Source organism: Spodoptera frugiperda, chromosome 3 (assembly GCF_023101765.2).
Source record: "Spodoptera frugiperda isolate SF20-4 chromosome 3, AGI-APGP_CSIRO_Sfru_2.0, whole genome shotgun sequence".
Lineage (NCBI taxonomy): Eukaryota > Metazoa > Arthropoda > Insecta > Lepidoptera > Noctuidae > Spodoptera > Spodoptera frugiperda.
The window spans coordinates 3,682,826-3,689,904 of NC_064214.1; the positions used below are offsets into that span (position 1 = coordinate 3,682,826).

Sequence of the window (7,079 nt, forward strand, 5' to 3'; positions counted from 1 at the left end):
AGCTTGAACGTTTCTTTTTTCAATAATAACAAAAGAGTCGTTCAAGTATACCGATGTTAGTAACAAAAGATAAATTGATAGTGATTGGTGGAGTATGCGTTGCATGAGGTGCAGTTATACAGTATTAGTTTGACGAAGGCCGGTGAACCTCCTCCTCGATTTTACGTTGAATATTATTATAAAAGTCTGAAGGAAATAATTTTTGCGACAGATATTACAATTTTTAAGTGATGTGATGTTGGATGTTTAAACTTTGTTACCTGTGTCGTATTTTACTAGCTTCCGCGTTGTATGTGACTTGGATTCGTTTTGGATTGGTAATTGGATATATTTACATAGAAAGAGATCGTTAATTAGAATCGGATATCTAAAATCTGAAAGGATTTTGCAAAGTATTAATCGAGCTAAATAATATAGTAGTTAGCTACCACACTCTAGAACTATACTATCTAAATATATATGTAAGACACAGGTGACTGACTGACATAGTGGTCTATCAACGCACAATCCAAACCACTGGACGGCTGAAATTTGGCATACAGTGAAATATAGTACAGCGATAGTTTAAGACTTAACAAAAACATATTATAATAGTTTTTATCCCACAAATCTCACGAGATCGGGAACCATGCCATTAAAATCCCTGGGCTTCTAAAGAATCACCTAAACGACTGTACCTATTTAAATGAAATGCGATATAACGATGGATGAGACCCGGGAAAGGACAAAGAATAGATTTTATCTAATGGGTACGGGCAACGCGTATAACTCCCGTGGGATTGTTTATTTTTTATCCTCGAGTAACTAAACTACGGAAATAAATTAACAGTAAACATAACTTAGATACCAAATAGATTCTGATAACGTTTACTACAGCCGTAGAATAAAATAGCTTGAAAAAGACTAATTCAAAATCCCAAATTCTACCAGAAATCATTATTTGACGTGAACAAATTTGCGGGTAAAAATTTGTAATATGTATATATTTTCGGTCTTTCCAGCGAGCACCCGAGGCCCATTTAAAAGATTCTAAAATATACCACTTTTCACATAATTTATAATATATAGGTGCTAAGAACCTTCTTTTATAAAACCTAACCATTACTAAACTATGTAAAAATCTTCAAGCATTTAGTAGGTTATTATACGGAGCCCAGACAGTAACAAAAAATGGTTTTAAAATACCAGTTTTACATGGAGAACCAAAAAAAAATTAAAATGGCAATCGTAATAAGCTACTAATATTTGTAAATGCGAAATGTTTCTTTGATTGTAACTCTTTCACGTCATAAGGCTGAAAGGATGGAGATGAAATTTGTAACAGGGTCAGATTATGGTCTAGAATAACTATGTGTTATTTAGTTACAATAAACATTTAAGTCAGTTTAAAAAAAATGTAAAACGTCTATGAATCCCGGTAATTTATTCGTAAGCGTTCGAAATCTGGATCAAGATCTAATGTGACTAATGTGACTGTTTTTAAGTAATATGTAGTTTCTAAGATTATTTAGACACCAGTGACATACGGTAAAGAAAAATTGTGGTGATTAATACTCAAAACTTCTTCGTGTGTGAAGAGGCTTTTGCTCAGCAGTGGACACTTATAGGCTATTGATGATGCTAGGTTATGCTGTGGTGACCGTTTGCCATAAGAAAGTCTGTAAGCATATTGTTGCTTCTGTACTTTAAGCTTAAATAAAAAATCTGATTGCTATACTAAAGGCATTTCTTCATTTTCTACATGTCTTGTTTGTTATATTTCAGTTTTAATATTATTTCAATTAGATGATATTGATATAAAGGTACAAAACCATTAAATTTTATAATGAAAAATCTTCCTATTGATATTTTTTATATAATTACCTTGTCTGAAGGAGTAGATAGTAGGTACTTACAAAGAGGTTCTAAAGTAACAACATATTATGTCTGTGAATGAATTTTTAAGTGATTCTGTTTTCTAGGTAATTGAAGAATAAATTAGAATTATATTCAATGTAATAAAATTAAATCATGACGTTACAGCTTAATAACTCATACAAAATTCACAGAAAACTATCGTTTTTGTTGATGGGTGTGAAAATTTTACATTTAATGCTAGCTTTTTTACCCAGGTAAACCTAATTTCGGTCTGTGGACGGCGAGCAAGGGTAACTCGCCGCCCGACCAGAACAAGACCCGGGCGTACGGTGGCGCGTCGCCTTCCGCGCGCTCCTCAATGAGACATTATAGACCACCACAGGAGTGCTCAGCCCCTGTAGGGTTAATGCCTGATCCGGAGCTGCGGACTACTTAGCGGGTTTACCGGGGCTCCGGCTCGAAATCAGGAGTATCCTACTACGTGGTGATTTTTACTCAGTAACGCTCCCTCTCGCCACACCATAGGCGGGAGAAGTCACTTGATTATAATAATATTATCCCCCCCCCCTCAAAAATAGCTTACTTTTATGACGTACGCATATTTATGTGGCGTCTTGATGTATTCAAATAGGTATTTCCCCTGTCCTAATACTGCCGAGAATAAATCCGCACTATATAGATACCAGGTTAATGCCATTTTCGCCGGATAAGATAAATAGTGTAATGCATTAATATAGCCAAAATATTCATGGTCAGGCGCCAGCTGGTAAACCTGGGAAACTTTTATTTTGGTTTTGTAATAAATTAAAAAATTATCAAACATCTGTTCAAGTTTCAGAAAGTAAAACTCGTAAGTTTTATCTCTACATACAATGTTGGTATTGTTTAGACTTGTGCTCAAAGCTGACGACGCGACGGTCTGCACTTCCACGAAGTGCAATAAAACATTATAATCCGCTTGTTTACATGCAAGTAGGATTTATCTTTATTGATATCAAAATTCTAGTTTCATTATTTTCCATGTTGTTATTATAATAGTAGATTTAAATGTTTATTTAAAAGGTCTAACTGTTATCGTCTGTCAATGTTTCTAATCACACTAGACGTCTCATTTCACTGCAAGAATTGTTTACATTAATTAGAGATTAATATCTATACCAAATATTTATCAGTCATTTAATGTACCCTTTTTATTGTTTTGATGTTTTATTAGTGTATTTTTTTAATATTACGGTCAATTCTGTTACAAGTCTGGCTAAGATTATGTCTCCAGGGGAGGCAATATATTTACTTTTAAGCAGATAAAGAAAAATTCAATCACATGATTAATGCGTTTTCTTTTGGTAAACTGGTATTTCCATTTATACATATACGTACACAAGAGATATATTCATAGTAACGTAAGTAAATGTAGGAAGGTAATGAATAAATACTAATTATGTATAACTTAAAACAACTTCGTAGCATAATTTCGTAGACTAGCTACGGCGTAGTCACTTCGCTACAAACTTGTCCCTGATGCCGTTCTCTCTAATTTAATACATGTTATCTTTATGTTTAAATATGAAATAATATCTTTCAGAGAGGCCAATTATACAAATAATTCTGTCACATTATTTAGGACGCAATTTATATCGATTTCTTTCTTTTATTTGTTTTGCAAAGTGTTTTTATTGTTTTCTTGTTAATAATTGCATCTTATCTTTTGGATTTATTGCTGCATTATATTTTATTGTAAAATTTTATTATAGACTAGAATTATTTAATTTTTTCAAAAAATATAGGCCATTACCCTATTGCGCTACCGGCTACTTGTCATTTATGAGGTTATAATGGCGACAGAATTATTTATTACTGGGAATCGCGTCAATACGCGACTAGCTGTAATAAATTGAGTAATACATGCAAGCCTAGATTCCAAAGTAGACTTCAGATGATTTTATATAGACGAAATTTTACTTATAACACACGTGGGTCTTAGTAGTAGCGTGTGTTAAGTTTTATTTATTAATTACAATTAACTTCTCGCACATCTTCGTAATTTTCGAAAATAGGGTTACCTATCAAGATTTTTGCTAATAACCTTATTTTATTTTATATGAGAATTAATACAAACTTGCAATCTTGTACAGGTGTATCGAGGAAGGCTATTTAAAAGAACATTCTGTCATGCACGTCACATTTAATGCACGTGTTATCTTGTTATCAACTAGACGTTTACAACGTGACCTTTACAAGTAATGTTTAGTTTCAATAATTTTCCCTCGGTATTTTATTTAGTATGTAAAATGATATACATTTATGGTTTTATAGTTTTCATTATTATTACATTCTGTTCGGCCATATATTCATTAAATTGCCAAAAGGCAATTACCAATAAAATATGATAGCAGTAATTCTCGAAAAAAGTACCACCTCTGTAATTTTCGGTATAATCAAAGACTCATAAGTTCACGATTATTCTAACTTATCTGTCATTATCTATTGCCAGAGATTGCAATCAATTCCTTGATAATCAGGGCGAGAGTGCAACTAACCAAGGTCGTATTTGACATTGACACATTGTGTTTTCTCAATTAAATATGGTGTAATATAAACGTAGACATTTTAGTTAGTCAGGAAATAGGATCAATAAATGACTTGCTGGTGCAAACTAAAACACCAAAACTATTACGACAGTTTTAAAATATTTCTTACAGTTTTGTACTAGGAAATCGGCATTTTTCACACAAACAGTATACAGCAGAGATGGAAAAAGTCAAGTAGGTTTGTGGCGTAACGATAACCGTTAAAGTAAGGAATGAATATTTTATAAAATACTGTTACCGGAGGCAGAGAAACAAAGACCATCTATTTTGCTGTAGTCAAGTAATAAGAAGGGATGCAAATTGTGCAGAACAAATTACGACACGAATCTCGAGTACCCTCCTATAACTTTAAGATCAAATATTAATAATAATTAAAGGATGGTATGACTGACATTTGTCGGATATGTTATCGCACCGGCACCGACAAATACTTTCAAGTTGTCTTCACCTAGCTAATGGAGAGTACTTACTTAGACAAAACCCTTTGGGTAGGATTAATCATCAACAACTTGCTTATTCAAGCTTGTTGAATCTGAATTGCCGTAGGTAGGTGCTACAGGTGTTTGTCTGGTAATATCGTGATTTAACTCTACATTTTATTGTGCCGATAGTCCTATCTGCTAATGGCTTTATTGCTATAAGCCTCGACCGTCATCTGATGAGGTTAACGTCAGTTGGTTGGGTCATTTTTTGTTTATTTTTTTTTTTTTTTGAGGGGGGAAAATCATCCAATGACTTCTCTCGCTCTGGGCGAGGCGAGAGGGAGTGTCAGACTCTTACTGACTAAAAACCACCCCGTTCCTACTCTTGCCTTTCGAACCAGAGCCCCGGTAAACCCGTTAGGTAGTCCGCAGCTCCGGATCAGACATCAGCCCTACTGGGCCCCATCTAGTTGGTTGGGCCTAGGACTTGATGTAAGCAGTAGTAGTTTACGGATACGGCGCCTACTGACCGAAGATTTAAATTTTCGTTATTCATTAAATGTCTTTTTATATTTAAGCGTGTCATTTTACTCTTAATATTAACATTATTTGTGTGTGTTTGCTACAAAACAATATATTTATAATTTAATGTAATGTCATTACTGCAATCGGCTTATTGCCGCGTGAGTAGAGACGTCATGCATTCCTAAATGCTCTATAGTCGGTGGCGCTGTGGCTCGAGGCGCTCCGTTTCCTACAAAATGGTTGATCGTACCAACTGCTAGCCCCCTCGTCCCGCGTGGGCTGATCCAGTAGGGCCAATGTAATGTATGTAATGCAAAAAGATATATATTTATATAAGTAATACTAGTGGTTGGTGTAGCGTGTATTAACTTTATAATAAGTACGACAATTAGACTATTTAGGTATCTGACTATACCAAGTAAGAGATGGTTAGCTTGAAGATAGGCCTACTTAAATAAATAAATACTAATTTTAAAATATATTTTCGAATAATTTATTAATGACCCACTAGATTTATTCTACACTTATATACTAAAATCACCGTTTGTCGACACGTCTTGTAACAACGCCCCGTGCACCTCAGTGATAGGTTAGGCCGAGGATGCGCGTGCGATGCACGCTACGCTGTCCCTGTCCTAGGGGGCGGGGCAGCCTACACGTGCGGGGGGCGTAACGCACTCGATATCCATGAATATACTTTTACCAAAAAAATCTCTCAATGATCGTGGCCAACCTGCAGTGGTCTATTACATTCAATAATATCACTGTAAGGAAATAAGATATCTTATCTATATATTAATACGTGATGCAAAAACTTTGTACCCCTTTTTACGAAAATTGCGCGGACGTAGGAGCATAAAATTTGGTACACTTATAGTTAATGTGTAGGAGAAGTCCAGAACGCTAACATTTTTCAAAAATAATGATGATAAAGTACATTAAATCAATAAATAAAACATTATACACACTACCATGCATAGTATCTGATCGTATTTGACAAAACGTCAAAATTGACAGACATTGCGACGATATTCTCACGTCTCATATGAATAGTTTTCCTGTTCATGATGCGCCGGAATATATTAATTTGAATTTTACAAAACAAATAGCAATTCGTTAAATAAAAATTATCCTTGAACGTATGTTAAGTGGTATTGTAAATTAAATCGTATATGGTCGAATTTCGACCACTAGGCGACCACTAGTAAATATAAATAAGAGATGTGAAACTGATTTTTATTAAAGCTGCAATCTGAAATGTTGTGGTCTCCACTAATGTAGGTATTTCCTATCTAAATCACCCGATGATTTATCGTTGTGTTCAACAGATTATTCCTTTCAATGATAAATCCATAAGACTTCGCTGCTCTGATTTTTATATCGTTGAAATAAGTATTTATTATCCGTATGGTAACAGCAGAATATAACCCATAATTACTCACCACTCCTACTTCTCAAAGGTATCGTAAAGGTCATTTATTTACACCCGATTAAACCTATTAAAAAAACTATTCATTAGTAACGATTTTGTTCCGAAAATAATTGCTAAAAACTGGGTTAAGTAACCATTTAATGACGAGTACGTCGGTAAAGGACTACATATTTAACAGAAATCGGACAGGAGCGTTCTCTGATTAAGCTGTGGACTACCTAGCGGGTTATCAGGACTCCGGTTCGAAGAGCAGGA

At 34.4% G+C, this 7,079-nt stretch overlaps 1 long non-coding RNA gene across 1 annotated transcript; it reads left to right on the forward strand.

Moving 5' to 3' along the window:
* Positions 1-50: 50 nt before the first annotated feature.
* Positions 51-3,182, forward strand: LOC118274158 (uncharacterized). Its single transcript, XR_004783459.2, has 2 exons — positions 51-317; positions 2,112-3,182. It is a non-coding gene; the product is annotated as an uncharacterized LOC118274158 (long non-coding RNA).
* The last annotated feature ends 3,897 nt before the right edge of the window (positions 3,183-7,079 follow it).